Source organism: Schistocerca americana, chromosome 7 (genome assembly GCF_021461395.2).
Source record: "Schistocerca americana isolate TAMUIC-IGC-003095 chromosome 7, iqSchAmer2.1, whole genome shotgun sequence".
Lineage (NCBI taxonomy): Eukaryota > Metazoa > Arthropoda > Insecta > Orthoptera > Acrididae > Schistocerca > Schistocerca americana.
Window position 1 is genome coordinate 331,300,211 of NC_060125.1, and position 20,365 is coordinate 331,320,575.

Here is a 20,365-nt window from a genome sequence, read left to right on the forward strand (position 1 = left end):
CTATTACGTGGCACCAACGGCAGTAACATTGTATTATTTCAGATGCTTAGAAATGCAGAAGACTTACCAGTATCGTAGAATCGCTTTTTTCAGACAATGGAAAGTGTACGTAAAACTTTAACCTTTCATCTGTGTTAATGAATTTTCCTGCTTCTTTATTCCCACCAGGAGGATCTGTTTCCTACCACTGCAATAACGGAGTGTCAGAATGATAAAAAGAAGACTCCTACATAAAATTCCTGAAAGTGTCAGGAACTAAAACTTAAATTTTGCCCATCCAATGAAAGATCACTTTTACTCGGTGATTGAAAGTTTAGAGAGTGAAAATATGATCCAAGCCGTATATTTTTTTATTATCTGTGCAACTGGCCATTTTAAACCAAGAGTAATTTTGAAGCACATATTTATAGCTTCATTCTTCATTTCACATTCTAATACATCGCTGGTGTATGTGATCAGATTATCTCATATACCGACAATGTATTACAACGTGATATGAGCGTAAAGTTAAGGTATGTTCTTGGAAACGAACCACGGTTGCAACTGGTCAATCGCACAAATAATGAAAAGGGTATATCCTGCTTGGATCTTTTTTCACTCTCAAAACTTTCAGTTATCCAGTGAAATTTACACAGGTAATAGAAAGAATACAGCCTACTATGGCCATCTTTTCATTCTAAAAGCACGTTCTTGCTGTGCACTCTGACATTAAAAAAATTTGATTGAAAGCAATACGTCAAGTGCATATTTAAATTACGTTTATGGTATTATTTTAAAAAGAAGTTTATCTACTAAATTATTAGTTGTATCAATCTGAAGTAATAGTTTATAATCCGAGGCAAAAGTATTACTCAAATATCATGTATTCACTAATTTTCTGTGTCGAATATCTGTAATTTTGGCGTGGCTTCATTTAACTGCTCCCTACTGTGACGTTTTTCGTGCATACCTGCTATATTTCCTGGTAATGAATTTTGACTATTAGGAAGAGAATGTTAATAAAATATATAGACAGTGAACATTTTTGAGAGGTTACGTTCCCCAGTCATTACCGCACCACGCACTGCAATTAGTACATAAGTTTCGGTTGCAACTAATTCTAAAATGTTCACTGTAATGGTAAAACCTTATAATCACTTAAAAAACCAGTATAACTCCTTGTGAGTAATGAACGTTGTCGCCCACGTACGTTTCGTCGGTTGTTACATAACCTCAATTTCAACCAGAACGGTTAGTTTCATAACTATTGTAATTAACCTGACTGACGACCGTATCATTTCATTTCAATCAAATTAACAGCTGATAACCAATTACCCAATAGCGTAACAGCAATTAATGCTGACATTCATGTTAAAATCACCTACTTGGAAGCTAACATACACCAACAGGTCGCACAACTGAAACATAAAGTGGTAGAAAATATGAAACACACATTATTAGGATAAAATCAGAGAGATTAGAGCCCACACAGAGGTATACCGACAATCCTTCTTTCCACGAACAATACGAGACTGGAATAGAAGGGAGAACCGATACAGGTACTCAAGCTACCCTCCGCCACACACCGTCAGGTGACTTGTGGAGTATGGATGTAGATGTAGATATCAAAAATTAATGAAGGCGATGCAGTTTTAGAAAGTATTAAACGTGTGGTAGCAGGACATGCTATAACCGGGTTAGTGCCAAACTAGAAAATTTCGACCCACATTGATTCGTGTAAGAAAATATTTCATACGGAACTCTCCGAAAATAACCGCTCATTGATTGCGGAAACAACACTCAGAGGAGATGTATGTAATTGCGCTGTTCGCACCACAAAATGGTGCAAAACCTTACACGAATTTCTGAGTAGATTCGAAGCCCAATGCTGATCACACAGTAAAAACAGCGAAATATATCAGGAGTTCGTGAACGCTCCAGCATTCCTGCCACAGAAAATAAATGAACATGAGGTCTTACTGTGAATAAATGTGCAGAGAATTTGAACACGTAAGGGGGCTTGTAACAGATGAACATGTTACACATCCTACATAGAAAATTACGTTGTCACTTCCAGTATTATATGAGATTAGAAGAATGTAGACGAATCTAAGCAATTTTCCAATCTAGGAAGCGAAATAACTCACGATACGCGGTGCAAGGACGACATAAGAAGCAGACTAGCTCTGGCGAAAAAGGGCTCTCGTTGCCAAGAGGAGTTTACTAGTCTCAAACCTAGGCCTTAATTAGAGGAAGAAATTTCTGAGAATATCGAAGACATAAGAAACAGACTAGTGCCTGGCAAAAAAGGCCATTCCTAGCCAAGAGAAGTCTACTGCTCTCAAATATAGGCCTTAATTTAAGGTAGAAATTTCCCCAAATGTGGTAGTGAAACATGGACTGTGGGAAATTCTGGAGATAGTCGAAGCATTTTTGATGTGGTGTTACAGATGACTGTTGAAAATTAGATTGACTGATCAGGTATGATAAGAGAAGTTTTCCGAAGAATCGTCAATAGAAAGAGTATACGGAAAACACATAAGAAGAAATGTAGTAACACCAGGGAATAACTTCCATCGTACTGGAGGGATCTGTAGAGGGTAAAAACTGTTGAGAAAGTCAGAGATCGAAAAGCATCCAGCAAATAAGTGAGGACTTAGGTTGCAAGTGCGACCTTGAGAAGGGATTGGTTTAGGGGAGGAATACGTGGTGAGCCGAATCAGTCAAGAAGACTGATATAAACAAAGAATGTTACAGAAGCACCTTTTCGAGACCAATAGACGAACTCGATATGTTGTATAGGAACAACGAGAGCTATAAAAATAGTAACAGTCAAAACAGCCTCATCCACAATAACATTTATCCTTTTCTTATTCTGCGCTTTAAGGCCTAGACAATATACCTGTTCCGATTTTCTCGGCCTTCCTACTCATCTTCTTCCTGATGGCTTGCATTTGTTTACAACTACTGGAATTCTGTCTTTATCCACCCGCCGGATGTGTTGTCTCCATTCTCCCCTACGCTCTATAATAGTAATTCTAAATTATAAATTGCCAGTTCTGAACGGATGTCTTCACTGTTTACGTAGTTCCTCGTTCATTGACGATAAATCTTCGCCTAAGTAACTGAAAAAGGGCACTTGCTCAAGTACTTAGTTTTCGATAACAATCTTAGAACAAACCACGAATTTTGCATAGTGGGCGACTTCGATTGTTTTAGTAACAGATTTTCCTGGTTATAAAGTTTTCTTCCATGAAAGTCAAACAGAGAATGTTATAAACCTGCCTCTGTATTTTGTAACACGTCTGCATCATCTGCTTACAGCATAGCATTTAGACGGCAGTCGCTTTTTAACTGTATACCTTCAAGGATATTCTGGTCTAGTTTATTATGGGGTCTTCGATATAGATGGTAAAAAGAGTCGGTGACATATAACTTACCTATATGTTACCTTGGTATATTGTCATCTTATCTGTTTCTGAAGAGCCTGTATATGTGATTAATTTAGTATCTTCACATATGCTCCTGATTAACTGCACAGGATGCATGGGGAGTCCTCTTATTGTCCACAGTCCATTTCTAATGACTGAGTCAAACGTTTTCCGAAGTCCACGAAAGCGATATGTGTATCTGAATTCGCTTCTCTTCATTTTTCTAGAATTCTCTTGATACTAAAAATATTATAGGTGCACGAACGTCCTTCCAGAAACGCACTATGCTCCTCTCCCAAACATTGATGTGTTGTTACTTTCAAGAGACAATGTATTCTTTTGAGTAAAATTTGCAAACTATCTTCGTGAGACGTATACTCCAGTAAATGTCACACGTATTACTCTGGCCCAAATCAATACTGAAATTACTGCGGTGGTTCTTCAATCATCAGGTTCTTTTTTTTTCTTTAACTTCACCAGCATTCAATAAATAAAGGTAGCAATCCTAGTACGCACAGTGTCCCTCCATACTCTATGAGTTAAGCGTTTATTCCATCTGGGCTATAACTCTACTATTTAAACTTTTCAGAGCCTGCTGAAACTCATCTGACGTTATTTAACGAACCACTTTTTTTATAATAGGGTGTCAAGTACTCCGTATTTGTTGCAGCGGTTCCTCAATACCCTAAATTATTGTATTATTGTACTCACTGTCCTTCATTAATTATGCTTCATAAATAACATTAATTCCAGCATTATTTCTTTCTTTAACGTTGTACCGTCGAAGTTGTGTGTTCCTTATATATCATGTTCCATTTCGTAGTTAATTTATTACAAGGATCTTGACGTGCTTTTCTTATCATTTTCTTGGCGTGGTTTCGCTTTTTATTATGCTGATGTCCCGTTTCTTGTGTTCACTTTTGTAGCAGGAGCTGGGAAGCCTTTTGTTTTTCCTTCACAGGCTTTGTGACATCAGTATTCCATGTTTCGCCTCTCTTCTCCTTCTTAACTTTTGCTTCTTAGCAACTTCTTCAAAAGATGCCCACTGAACACAGTCTTTTATATAATAACATAACAATGATAATAACAGAACCACCGAAGGTGATACGAGGTTTGAAAGAGTAGACCAAGTTCGGAGAGGAGAAAGAGGCTCTGACTTTAGAGGTGACAAGTGTGACAAATTTAGAGAGACTACTGTTCGCTATACAGAGCATCAACTGTACCATGGTGGATTATTCTCGTATCCCAAAAAGATTAGGTCAGCTATCGAAGAAAATTAAGGCGTTGTTGAAGCTACAACGATTCATGTGTCCACAGGTGGTGCATATTCGCCAATAACGCTTAAGTAGGCGACAGCGACAAATTAAGCTGTCAAAAATGATGATGGATTGGTATAAATTAGGAAGACGCGAAGCTAGAGAAGTGGAACAAAGGGAGAAATAGCATGAGGTTTTATAGACGGCGGTGATTCAGATATTTGCTTCCTACCCTCTGAACAAATCTGCTGAGAGTTACACGCATCAGATAGGAATACAGGTCCCATCATATTAGTACTACAGTCACAGAGCTTGGGGAAAATACGTAAATTAAACTGAAAACATGAAATATTTATCACATGAAGAGTTAACCGTTAGTGAGATTATATTTTCCGTTTAACCAAAAAGTATAGTGGAGAAATGAATTAATTTTCCACCAAAGAAATTGCTATACCTTTCATAGAAGGAAGAATTCTTGATGTAAAAAATGTGCAAGCAAGCTGAAGTAAGAACTAAAATATTTGATACATATCTGTAACCAGGAAAATTCGAGTTAGGAAGCATGATACGCGATGAAATACAGGAAAACTTGTGATAGGCAAAAAAAATTCGAATTTCAAATTCATTTATGACTGACATTTCCATGCCGAGAGCATTTCTCACAATAATACTTTCTGTCTGGTGTATCACATTCCTACAGAATATTATATGTGCATCACATTATAGACCTGTAGCATTATTAGAGCTGAAATAATTTTGTGTGCCATACAGTATTATATATTTGTAAGTTAACATAAGTCCATGGATATTTATGATTCTTTTGACTGAGTCTACGGAAAGTTCTCAGTAAGAAGGAAACAACTCCTAGCTGACAAACAAGCAATGGTAGATATGAAGCTAAGACTTTCTAATTTTACTGTGGTTTGTTGAAAGACATTTAATTGTTCAGTGATTACTAACTATGGTTGATGATGAATGAGAAGTATAAATTAATATATTAAGAGACTTTTTGTATAAGTTGCAGGATATAAAAAATAATGTAAGTATAAAGGATACAAACGAAATAATTAATTGGTGAATGGGCCAACCAAGAGTAGGAAGTGAATGTTAGGAAAATGTTCAAAGGAACGTGGCTACCATTCATCCAAAAATATTTTGGATACGTGGAGTTAGGGAAAATGAAAATACAGAGGTGATTTATCTTTCTTACAGGAAACTTTAATTTCAGAAATATTGTGTATAACTGTGTAAATTATCCAGAATGAGATTTTCACTCTGCAGCGGAGTGTGCGCTGGTATGAAACTTCCTGGCAGATTAAAACTGTGTGCCCGACCGAGACTCGAACTCGGGACCTTTGCCTTTCGCGGGCAAGTGCTCTACCAACTGAGATACCCAAGCACGACTCACGCCCCGTCCTCATAGATTTACTTCTACATCTACATCTACATCTATACTCCGCGAGCCACCTTACGGTGTGTGGCGGAGGGTACTTATTGTACCACTATCTGATCCCCCCTTCCCTGTTCCATTCACGAATTGTGCGTGGGAAGAGCGACTGCTTGTAAGTCTCCGTATTTGCTCTAATTTCTCGGATATTTTCGTTGTGATCATTACGCGAGATATATGTGGGCGGTAGTAATATGTTGCCCATCTCTTCCCGGAATGTGCTCTCTCGTAATTTCGATAATAAACCTCTCCGTATTGCGTAACGCCTTTCTTGAAGTGTCCGCCACTGGAGCTTGTTCAGCATCTCCGTAACGCTCTCGCGCTGACTAAATGTCCCCATGACGAATCGCGCTGCTTTTCGCTGGATCATGTCTATCTCTTCTATTAATCCAACCTGGTAAGGGTCCCATACTGATGAGCAATACTCAAGAATCGGACGAACAAGCGTTTTGTAAGCTACTTCTTTCGTCGATGAGTCACATTTTCTTAGAATTCTTCCTATGAATCTCAACCTGGCGCCTGCTTTTCCCACTATTTGTTTTATGTGATCATTCCACTTCAGATCGCTCCGGATAGTAACTCCTAAGTATTTTACGGTCGTTACCGCTTCCAATGATTTACCACCTATGGCATAATCGTACTGGAATGGATTTCTGCCCCTATGTATGCGCATTATATTACATTTATCTACGTTTAGGGAAAGCTGCCAGCTGTCGCACCATGCATTAATCCTCTGCAGGTCCTCCTGGAGTACGTACGAGTCTTCTGATGTTGCTACTTTCTTGTAGACAACCGTGTCATCTGCAAATAGCCTCACGGAGCTACCGATGCTGTCAACTAAGTCATTTATGTATATTGTAAACAATAAAGGTCCTATCACGCTTCCCTGCGGTACTCCCGAAATTACCTCTACATCTGCAGATTTTGAACCGTTAAGAATGACATGTTGTGTTCTTTCTTCTAGGAAATCCTGAATCCAATCACAAACCTGGTCCGATATTCCGTAAGCTCGTATTTTTTTCACTAAACGTAAGTGCGGAACCGTATCAAATGCCTTCCTGAAGTCCAGGAATACGGCATCAATCTGCTCGCCAGTGTCTACGGCACTGTGAATTTCTTGGGCAAATAGGGCGAGCTGAGTTTCACATGATCTCTGTTTGCGGAATCCATGTTGGTTATGATGAAGGAGATTTGTATTATCTAAGAACGTCATAATACGAGAACACAAAACATGTTCCATTATTCTACAACAGATTGACGTAAGCGAAATAGGCCTATAATTATTCGCATCTGATTTATGACCCTTCTTGAAAATGGGAACGACCTGCGCTTTCTTCCAGTCGCTAGGTACTTTACGTTCTTCCAGCGATCTACGATAAATTGCTGATAGAAAGGGGGCAAGTTCTTTAGCATAATCACTGTAGAATCTTAAGGGTATCTCGTCTGGTCCGGATGCTTTTCCGCTACTAAGTGATAGCAGTTGTTTTTCAATTCCGATATCGTTTATTTCAATATTTTCCATTTTGGCGTCCGTGCGACGGCTGAAGTCAGGGACCGTGTTACGATTTTCCGCAGTGAAACAGTTTCGGAACACTGAATTCAGTATTTCTGCCTTTCTTCGGTCGTCCTCTGTTTCGGTGCCATCGTGGTCAACGAGTGACTGAATAGGGGATTTAGATCCGCTTACCGATTTTACATATGACCAAAACTTTTTAGGGTTCTTGTTTAGATTGTTTGCTAATGTTTTATGTTCAAATTCGTTGAATGCTTCTCTCATTGCTCTCTTTACGCTCTTTTTCGCTTCGTTCAGCTTTTCCTTATCAGCTATGATTCGACTACTCTTAAACCTATGATGAAGCTTTCTTTGTTTCCGTAGTACCTTTCGTACATGATTGTTATACCACGGTGGATCTTTCCCCTCGCTTTGGACCTTAGTCGGTACGAACTTATCTAAGGCGTACTGGACGATGTTTCTGAATTTTTTCCATTTTTGTTCCACATCCTCTTCCTCAGAAATGAACGTTTGATGGTGGTCACTCAGATATTCTGCGATTTGTGCCCTATCACTCTTGTTAAGCAAATATATTTTCCTTCCTTTCTTGGCATTTCTTATTACACTTGTAGTCATTGATGCAACCACTGACATGATCACTGATACCCTCTTCTACATTCACGGAGTCGAAAAGTTCCGGTCTATTTGTTGCTATGAGGTCTAAAACGTTAGCTTCACGAGTTGGTTCTCTAACTATCTGCTCGAAGTAATTCTCGGACAAGGCAGTCAGAATAATGTCACAAGAGTCTCTGTCCCTGGCTCCAGTTCTGATTGTGTGACTATCCCATTCTATACCTGGTAGATTGAAGTCTCCCCCTATTACAATAGTATGATCACGAAACTTCTTCACGACGTTCTGCAGGTTCTCTCTGAGGCGCTCAACTACTACGGTTGCTGATGCAGGTGGTCTATAGAAGCATCCGACTATCATATCTGACCCACCTTTGATACTTAACTTAACCCAGATTATTTCACATTCGCATTCGCTAATAACTTCACTGGATATTATTGAATTCTTTACTGCTATAAATACTCCTCCACCATTGGCGTTTATCCTATCCTTGCGGTATATATTCCATTCTGTGTCTAGGATTTCGTTACTGTTCACTTCCGGTTTTAACCAACTTTCCGTTCCTAATACTATATGCGCACTATTTCCTTCAATAAGAGATACTAATTCAGGAACCTTGCCCTGGATACTCCTGCAGTTTACCAATATTACGTTAACTTTTCCTGTTTTTGGTCTCTGAGGACGGACGTTCTTTATCAACGATGATAATGTCTTCTCTGGTAAGCCGTCAGGTATTTTATCGTTTCGCCCAAGGGGGGGTCCCTCTAACCTAAAAAACCCCCGTGTGCAAGCCACACGTACTCTGCTACCCTAGTAGCTGCTTCCGGTGTGTAGTGCACGCCTGACCTGTCTAGGGGGGCCCTACAGTTCTCCACCCAATAACGGAGGTCGATGAATTTGCAACCATTATAGTCGCATAATCGTCTGAGCCTCTGGTTTAGACCCTCCACACGGCTCCAAACCAGAGGACCGCGATCGACTCTGGGCACTATGCTGCAGATATTAAGCTCAGCTTGCACTCCGCGTGCGATGCTGGTTGTCTTCACCAAATCAGCCAGCCGCCGGAAGGAACCAAGGATGGCCTCAGAACCCAAGCGGCAGGCGTCATACTTCCGGCAGTACCTCGTCTCCTACCTTCCAAACTTTACAGAAGCTATCCTTCTGACCTAGACCATGCAAACAAAAGGTATATATTGTGCCGCCAGAGGCTACCGCACCAATATAGTAACTTACAACACGATAAATACAGACGAATGTCATTATTTACAGGCTGGACGTCTGCACAGCCGAATTCTACTTCCGAACATCCGTCTGATTCAAGAATACTCTCTTCTAAGACGTCTATCTCTCTATCACTAAACAAGGTCAGAATCTGTATCACTGATATCACTATTAGATTCTCCACAGAAAGGATTATCTTGTAGTAATGTTTCTAGCACTTCCTTTCCAGAATAGTGACTAGCCTTTTAGAACTAAAAGCAACAGACACAGAAAAAGTCTCAGCAAGCATGCAAAAATAATTGAGCATATGAAGTCCTGGCAATAATCACAATTTTCAACAATATTTCCAAGAATGTAACAAATCAATTACAGCAACGATTTTAGACTGTAAAACTACATTATTGTACTACTCACTCGTTTTATCACGACTTACTGCAAAAGTGAATGCATTCTAAACGTTTCATTAATGCGCTATGAAGCTCTTAATTATTTCTGCTTTCTCCATAATTTTGAAGAATACAGAACAAACATTTATTTCAGAGAATATTACTCTCTTAGGTCATTACAGAGTCCATGGTATTAGGAGGTCTAATTACGCTCACTCTGTTCACGGCAATTGAAGCTATTCTCCAAGAGCCAACGAGAGAGAGAATAATTTCAGTTTCGCTGCAAAAAGGAAACTGTAGTTTCTGGTTTTCGCTGAATACTTGAACTATCCTCACAGTGACTACACGAGCTAAGGCATTACCACGTGACGAAAAGTCCTGGTTTGCACTCGGATACCTTTTATAGGCGACCTGATACCAAACGAAGAGCGGTTGAAAGAAAAAGTAAAAGCAAATAAAAAACAAAATTTGGTGATGATAATGGGTCAGAAGGGATTTGAAATGGAGCAAGTGATCGAACAACAGCACGCACATTTTTTGAAGCGATGCCGTTTTTAATTCCAGTAATTTCCTTTGTTGTGGCTTACAAAACACTTTACACAATCACTCATCATCCATCGTCACCATATGCAGAATGCAGGTGTCTCACACTCGTGTATAGCCACAAAACGGTGACAGTTATATTTAGCAAATCCTAAATAGTGCCACAATTTCACTGATAAGACATATTCTACTGCGAACAGCGGGATCTCCACCCGACACGCAACCGCTCGTCACCGCCTTCCCTTCCCTACTGCCGGTTTGCTACTTTAACACAGGATACCAAAGTGCTTCCTTGTGTTTCGGCCAATCAGAAACCTCCGTTTTGCGTTCTTTGTTTGACCAATGTCCGTCCTCTTATGCGACTGGTGTACTGCCACGTTACCAGGGATGCTGCATAGGACGCCCTCTGTCACCCAGTTTATTTATCTCTCTCTCTTACACACAATCCGGTAGCAACATTACATTGCGTAATCTTAGGTATCGCTCACTGAGTACCCCCTATGAACATAATCTTCGTAACTGCCCTAGCGCCGAGACGAATACAGATGGAAATGGCTTTGTACTTAAGGTATCCCCCGCCATGTACCGTAAGCAGATCTAGGTGTACGGCTGGTGTACGCTAGTACTTTTACCTGCCGGACAGTATCAGCGGCGGACAATGGCCGTAAGCAGGAACTACTGTGCGGAGCCCTCGTGAACATGTACGACCAGTTTGCTGCTCGTTCGCGAACGGCGACGCGGTGTGCCTGGACCGCCCCCGCACTGCAGAGCGGCACTTTGCGTGCTACGCGGTAATTCCGGCGCATTCCGCCCGCTAATGTCTGCCGCGGCACGTGTCGCGTCCGTACAAATCTCGGCGCGGGGTTCCATCTTGACTGGCCGCACGATAAACTGCGCCGCGCGCACCAGCCTATTAACCCCGGCGGTCGCGCCGCCGCTTCCATTTGCGTGGATTACTGTTCGGGAGGGCGAGAGTGGGAGCCGGCGGAATCTCAGGCCTGCGGTCCGCACAGATCCGAACAGCAGCAGATTCATCACGTGGACAGATCGTTCTACCAGCTCCCAAAGCAGCAGCGACGGTGCGACGCGACGGCCAGTTTCGTAACAGGAACCGTATATGTTATTTGTGATTGCAGCATACAACCATTAAACCACCAGCTAAAAAATGCTGATTTCAGAGCACAAAAAGGCGAATACTCTGACACAAAAGTAGGCAACCAGTTGCCTCATTTCTTTTTGTATTCCTCTCCAGAACTTTTACCATGCGAACATACTCGTGCTCCTTTAACGCAGAAAGTTCTGCATCCCTTTTCCCCTTCCTTCTCTTTATAGTGTATTCATAAATACCATCTCCCTCTTCCAGTCTCCCACTGTCTCCTTTTCCACCCATTCTCATTTACTCCTGTATGTTTTTCCCACTGTCACTATCTTCCTTACAACAGTCTCCTTCTCTGCCACTTTTACTGGCTCCCTGTCTCATTGTCACTGTCTTTGTCCAATTCCATTTCACTCCCTTTGCCCACTGTCTCTTTCTTCCCCGCTTACAGTCTGCTGTCTTTATCTTTAATCACCATTGCCTCTTCTCCACATACGTTTTTGGGGATGATTCGCTAGGGATTTTGACCCCAAGACAGCAAACTCTAACACTTGGGTATGGGTATAGGGACTGTGTTAAAGTGGGTATATTTGTCGTGTTGGGCGCTGGTCTGGAGGTCCAGAGTCCCAGAAGTATATGCGTAGTCTCCACTAATCTCTCCTTCTCAGTTACACTGTCTCCTCTTTCTTTTGCTCCCTCTTCAACTATCTCTATCCGTCTCAATGTCCCTTTTATTGCCACTGTCTCTCACTAATACCACTATCCCCTTTCACTTTGGTTCCCACGGCTGTTGTCTTCACACACCTGTATATTTCTTTCACTGCCAGTTGCTCTCTCCCACCATCACTGTCTCCCCTCACTTTTTATCCCACTGGCACTGTCTCCTCTCTCTTCCTCCATCATTCTCTCTCTGATTCTTTCGCCACAATAATGTGCGAATACTTTCGCAGGCCAAAACTTTCGGTGAGGAAGGTGGAATGAAGCTTGAAGTAGTTGGTTTGCCAAATTTCTGTCTGTGTCTTTTAAAGTGGAGCACATACGCCTTGGATGTGCTCCGATAGAAGCATTTTCTCAGCTGGTTCTCTTCTATTTCCTATTGCATCAGGTTGTGCTGCTTATATAAAACGTAGTGTGTTGGTCAGTACAGTTTTGACAGTTTATTTAAACACTTTGATGAATTTACATAATTTGACAAATATAAGCGACAAATATGCAAGCGTATTATAAAGTTAACACTTAATCGTCTTCCGTCCAACGCAAATTCATTTTACTCTGTGTTGCATAAAAATGCACAACATTTTTACCTACAATACACCAAAAAATGTGGTGTACAAAGAATTTCGTCTGACAAATAATTTTTTGTATTGAGCTTACGCCACACGAAGTGGTACCATCGAATAATTTCCTTGTCAAGGCAGCCTGCATTGGCGTGAAGTTCCCGTTAAACAGAGAAACCGCCTCATGAAGTTTTGTTGGCGAAGAAATGACGACTAAGAATATAGTTTTGTGACACCAGAGCACTTTCGATGACCCCAAAACCGTTTCCATGTGTTCAGTACGTCAGTTAAAACTACATTTACGACATAGGCGGGATGTGACGTGTATTACCACCGTAGTTTTTGAACCTCTAGATCTCGGCAACGGATAATGATATCGAATAGGGTCTCGAAGTTCCCCGAGAACAAAGTGTTTAAAAATTTCAATTATTAGCTATGAATGCAGATTATAGAAGTGACTATCCCCACAACTAGAACTTTTGGTACAATAAATTAATCTTTTAATGGGGTTCTCCCAGGAACCGCTCATGAACATATGGTGAATTGATAAGCTGACTGAGGCCCACACTCGATCGCACGTAATGGAAAGAAACGAACCGATCTTCTCAATTTTCTTTAAGTGTGTTGTATATAACGTTGAAAGTTTGATCCTGTACTGTAGGGTAACTATCATATGTCCGTTCTTCCAGTACGTTCACTAGCCTACGAGTTATCCAGACACTTGATCTCTTACCGGCGGTACTAACAGAACCCCAGATAGGCCCCGAGAAAACATGTTTTCCTGGGCGGATTTTTCGGAACATATTGGTGTCGTGCACTGCCGTAGACATACCGATGTCATTAGCAAGGTATTAATTGTTATCCGTTGGAACAGTTGGGGAGAAAGTTGTCTCGATTCTTATGCTACCGAAAATCACTTCAAGGATATTCTTGCCAAACAAAATACTTGTCATCCATTTAAAAGAATGTAATAGTGTATTGGCGGTGGCAAGGCAACGAACTTATCTCCCCTGAGAAGACTGTTGCCTTTCCTCAGGCCAGTAAAGGCTCCAAACCTGCGTAGCCTGGTGCTGTTGAATGCGACCAAGCAGACTCTTTCAACGTTGCGATCTGACGTAATGTTCCCCCAACGCATCTTTATTCCTTCATTACGATTACAACTTGGCAATAAGAAACGGGTTTACTAATTGTGGAAACCGCAGACACTTGACAATCGGACTCAACATTTATTTTTCACAGATGACTATGGCTCGGATAAATGGACAGTAGTGCGGATGGGAGCGCGAGTAAACAGGCTCTGCAAAGTAGCGTGATAAGTAGCCAGACATTTCAACACAAAAGATTTTCGGACTTTAGAGAGTTCATTGTAGCTTAGGTTAGTATGTGATCCATAATTATAAGTGAGTCTAAGATAAGATATGTGGAGCAAACCTTACGTTTATCTCTCGGCCAACATTCTTAAAAACAAGGGAATTTGGTACCGGTCTTCCTAAAAGCACATACACACATCCCAAGATTTCTTGGTTGTCATCTTGAGTAGAAGTAAGTTTTCAAAGTTCACTAGACTTGTTAAAGTGGTCCGTTGAAACTTTATCTTTTTAATTATCACCTGAGCGTATCATTAATTAGTTACACTTTAGAAAAGCTTCAATTAGAATGACTCAATGTTCAACATCTTAAAATTCGTAATATAAGGTGTACAGATATTGATTATCAAATTTCACCATGTTCATGTCCAATAAATAAAGTGATCACAATTCAGTTTTGCCTCATATTTATGACTTTTGTACTCGGTTATATAGGAAACTGCCTAAAGCGATTCATAAAAAAATGAAAAATATATAATTACAAGTTGTGGTAATGGTTTGCGCATTTTTCAAGTCATTTAAAACGTACCGTTGCTGCAGTGATCGATCATAAACTACTTTCAGAGGAACTTTAAGTTCCTCCGCAGGTACAGAATCATATATTTGTCTCATAAGGTCCAGTAGATTATCCTCTCGCGAGCGGCGTTGAATTTCAGTTTCGAGTTCATTCATCTCAATGCCTGCAATTAATGCCATGATTGGAAAGATGAACCACATAATAATCTTCCTTCCTTATGTTTTCTTGCGTTCCAGAGCTTATTTGATTACTGAGGAACTGTGGAGATCATTAACATTGGTTTACAAACGTTACGTAAGACAAAAACATCTTAGGATCTTACAACAGGACGGTCAACAAAATGTTACTCCGTATTCACTGAACACCTCCAACATTTCTCTCCATATGGTCATTCCTTAACACTGTTTTGACTTTGATTAAGGAGAGAGCCCTCTTTGAAAGCAGGAAATATTGGAGATTTTCGTGATTTCTTCTAGTTCAAAAAATTAATCCAAATATGACGACTCATACTTCTTACTTTTGTCTTTAAGAAAACATTTTTGTATCCACATCGGAACTATCCCTGTGACCACGGCATCAATTGGAAGGACCTCTCGCAGCCAGAACACCGGTCTTCGGCGAGAATTCCTGAAGCCCTCCTATCGGACCTATAACAAAATAATTTTCAGCAGGTCGTTCTCAATATATTTTCTATGAGCATAGTCTGCTCCCAAACAGGCCATGAAGGGACAACGGTACCGCCTGGCCGTCGCGTCGTCCTCAGCGCTCAGGCGTCACTGGATGCGGATATGGAGGGGCAATCCCGGCCGTATGACAGTTTCCGTGACAGGAATTGGTACTTCTCAATCAAGTAGCTCCTCATTTTGCGTCACAAGGGCTGAGTACACCACGCTTGCCAACAGCTCTCGGCAGACCGGGCGGTCAACCATCCAAGTGCTAGTCCAGCCCGACAGCGCTCAACTTCGGTGATCTGACTGGAACCGGTGTTACCACTGCGGCAAGGCCGTTGGCATCAGCATATACAGGATAATAAAAAAATATTAAGTTCTAATAAAATGGTAACCTGATGCAACTATCTTTATTTTCTTCGCCCAAAAAATCGAGATCACAGAACGGCTTCGTAAGCTGATACAGAATTCAATCTAGAATGACTGAATCAAATTTCGATTAATATCTTACGTACTGTTCTCACTTTACGTTTCCTGCCAATTTGTACAATACTGATTTGAGGAAAACGCGTTTAAAGTTCTCCTTTGCATTACTTTCTGTTACATTAAACCGACCAATTGTCAATCGTACGTGGACCATTCGGAAATCCTTCCAGATCCAACAGGACGTTCTCCATCATCTACATGGAGTCATGGTAGTCCAGCGGGCCTCTTAAGCAACGTTTCATCTGCTACCCAGATCAGATTACAGCATGGTCAGACAGAGATTCCGAAATCAAATACTGGATTGTAAGGCGATTCAGGAGCAGATATAGACTCAGATCACAGTATAGTAGTGATGGAGAGTAGGCTGAAATTCAAGACATTAGTCAGGAAGAATCAATACGCAAAGAAGTGGGATACGGAAGTACTAAGGAATAACGAGATACGTTTGAAGTTCCCTAACGCTATAGATACAGCAATAAGGAATAGCGCAGTAGGCAGTACAGTTGAAGAGGAATGGACATCTCTAAAAAGGGCCATCACAGAAGTTGGGAAGGAAAACATAGGTACAAAGAAAGTAACTGCGAAGAAACCATTTGTAACAGAAGAAATACTTCAGTTGATTGGTGAAAGGAGGAAGTACATACATGTCCCGGGAAAATCAGGAATACAGAAATACAAGCCGCTGAGGAATGAAATAAATAGGAAGTGCAGGGAAGCTAAGACGAAATGGCTGCAGGAAAAATGTGAAGACATCGAAAAAGATATGATTGTCGGAAGGACAGACTCAGCATAAAGAAAGTCAAAACAAACCTTTGGTGACATTAAAAGCAACGGTGGTAACATTAAGTGTGCAACGGGAATTCCACTGTTAAATGCAGAGGCGAGAGCAGATAGGTGGAAAGAATACATTGAAAGCCTCTATGAGGGTGAAGATTTGTCTGATCTCATAGAAGAAGAAACAGGAGTCGATTTAGAAGAGATAGGGGATCCAGTATTAGAATCGGAATTTAAAAGAGCTTTGGAGGACTTACTGTCAAATAAGGCAGAAGGGATAGATAACATTCCATCAGAATTTCTAAAATCATTGGGAGAAGTGGCAACAAAACGACTATACACGTTGGTGTGTAGAATATATGAGTCTGGCGATATAACATCTGACTTTTGGAAAAGCATCATCCACACAATTCCGAAGAAGGCAAGAGCTGACAAGTGCGAGAATTATCGCACAATCAGCTTAGCAGCTGATGCATCGAAGCTGCTCACAAGAATATTATACAGAAGAATGGAAAAGAAAATTGAGAATGCGCTAGGTGACGATCAGTTTGGCTTTAGGAAAAGTAAAGGGACGAGAGAGGCAATTCTGACGTTACGGCTAATAATGGAAGCAAGGCTAAAGAAAAATCAATAGGATTTGTCGACCTGGAAAAAGCGGTCGACAATATAAAATGGTGCAAGCTGTTCGAGATTCTGAAAAAAGTAGGGGTAAGCTATAGGGAGAGACGGGTCATATACAATATGTACTACAACCAAGGGGGAATAATAAGAGTGGACGATCAAGAACAAAGTGCTCGTATTAAGAAGGGTGTAAGACAAGGCTGTAGCCTTTCGCCCCCACTCTACAATCTGTACATCGTGGAAGCAATGATGGAAATAAAAGAAAGGTACAGGAGGGAAATTAAAATACAAAGTGAAAGGATATCAATGATACGATTCGCTGATGACATTGCTATCCTGAGTGAAAGTGAAGAAGAATTAAATGATCTGCTGAACGGAATGAACAGTCTAATGAGTACACAGTATGATTTGAGAATAAATTGGAGAAAGACGAAGGTAATGAGAAGTAGTAGAAATGAGAACAGCGAGAAACTTAACATCAGGATTGATGGTCACGAATTCAATGAAGTTAAGGAATTCTGCTACCTAGGCAGTAAAATAACCAGTGACGGACGGTGCAAGGAGGACATCAAAAGCAGACTCGCTATGGAAAAAAGGCATTTCTGGCCAAGAGAAGTCTACTAATATCAAATACCGGCCTTAATTTGAGTAAGAAATTTCTGAGGATGTACGTCTGGAGTACAGCATTGTATGGTAGTGAAACATGGACTGTGGGAAAACCGGAACAGAAGAGGATCGAAGCAATTGAGATGTGGTGCTATACGCGAATGTTGAAAATTAGGTGGACTGATAAGGTAAGGAATGAGAAGATTCTACGCAGAATCGAAGAGGAAAGGAATATGTGGAAAACACTTATAAGGGGAAGGGACAGGATGTTAGGACATCTGCTAAGACATGAGGGAATGACTTCCATTTTACTAGAGGGAGCTGTAGAGGGCAAAAAGTGTAGAGGAAGACACAGATTGGAATACGTCAAGCAACTAATTGAAGACGTAGGTTGCAAGTGCTACTCTGAGATGAAGAGGTTAGCACAGGAAAGGAATTCGTGGCGGGTCGCATCAAACCAGTCAGTAGACTGATGACAAAAAAAAAAAAAAAAAAAAAAAAAAAAAAAGCTAGATCACTAATTATGTATAACGGCCGATTTTGTGCAGAAGTTGTAGCAGGCAGGTCCAATCGCCAGCTCTATACGTTCACAATTTCCATAACGCCTGTTAAGTCGTCCTTGGAATTACATTCTGCCGCATTGGCAGCTATTTCGGATATTTATTTCCCTTGTGAATGGGTTTTGCAGACACTATTTCACAAACCACCGAGTAAGTTCATAACGACCGTTCTGTCGAAACTGGGATGGCCACTGAAATAAAACAGTCATCCAAGTGAACTTTTTAAGCTTCAAAAGACAATTTTTTTAAATTTCTGAAAGGGGCATCCTCTTTATATCACTGATTAAGCTCTCTCCGCTTTATGGCTACCTTCTAATACCTGTGGTGTACCACAGCAGATGTTTTCATCCTTCACACGTTATTATAGTCCGTAGGGTGAAATATTTTTTGAATTTATTCGTCAATACATTCGCCCCAGGGGATATTGTTAGGTGTTGACTGATTAAGTATTCTGCTGCTTTCTGTCACATTTTATTGTTAAAAATATTAACCTACTTTTCTTAACATTTCTCATGAAACTTAGAGTCATGCTGTATTAGAGTTACGGCCTATGATTCCGTTCCTCTTAGGTAAGTGAATCAAAAAACTCACGTTGCTTATCATAGGTGCATTCGTCAGTTCTCTAAATAATGCTTAAGAAAATTTTCAGGAAAGATTTTCAGTACTGGCTTACTTGAAAAACTTCTTTTAATAGCGTAGCTCACTCATTCTATTAATGGCGAGTTGGAATTCCCCTCAATAGCATTACGTTGACTAGAAAATATACTGCGAGATCTACTTTCCTTTGAATAGCTCCGTCGCTACAGCCCCGAAGATAGGTGTTGCATCAAAGTATCTAGTCATTATCCTCAACAACACCTTTAGCACTCATAACACGTAAGTTCCTGACTAAAGACTATCGTTGACTTGACACATCAAGAGTATTTCCATTACTTTGTCTCGACTAGTACTGTCCTAAGAAGACGCTTAAATATTCTGAATAAGCAAAGTTCTAAAGCTACTGCTTCTTCCTGCAGGTATGCTCCAAGTTAATAACTCCCTTCCCCTTGAATGGTTAATTTTTTGTGGTATTTTCCACGTATTGGCAGTTATGGTAACAACTTTAAGAGATATTCTTTTGTCATATTCCAGATCTGATGCTTATATATTCTGCAATTTAGTCGAAAACTTCGGTTGTAATATTTATCTGCTTACTGTAATTGTTTTATCTTTGGAAATCACTATCTGTGTGTACAAACACCCGTGTAAGCGAGATATTTATGTTTCTTTGAAATGTCTGAAAGGTTCAGGAATGTGAAGAATTTGCTTATTAGTCGGTGAAATACGAAGCTCTTCAAAAACAAGCAAGGAAGACATAAATGACCAATAAATCATAATTAGTACGTCAGAAACTTATTTTAGTTGATTGTTAATTCCAATAGAAGTAAATTAGTGTTTTTTTTAATATCGTGTTTTGGCTGTCCGGCATCACCACGCCATGGAACTTTCGCCACGAAGATAAGAAAACTATCAACATCTCGCGTTCATCACAAGCCAAATTAAATTATAAAATCGCTTCCCACGCCCGGGTTCCCAGGTTCGATTCCCGGCGGGGTCAGGGATTTTCTCTCCCTCGTGATGACTGGGTGTTGTGTGCTGTCCTTAGGATAGTTAGGTTTAAGTAGTCCTAAGTTCTAGGGGACTGATGACCATAGATGTTAAGTCCCATAGTGCTCAGAGCCATTTGAACCATTTTTTTTAATTATAAAAACAGGCGCCTGACGAGGAACCTATGAGCTCTGCCCGACGCTATTTCCACTCTTTTGTGAGAATTATCCTACGGTATTCCATCAAGAACAAAAAAAGTGGTATCTTTGATTCCTTTTTAATGTTCCAGGAAATATCACGTAGTGTTTCATACATCCCTGGGGCACTCCTATTCACAGGTCATTTCTAGTTACTTTCCCTATAGGACTGCGCCAAATCACCTGTTCTCAGTTCTACCGTCTTTTACATCTTGTCTTGCTC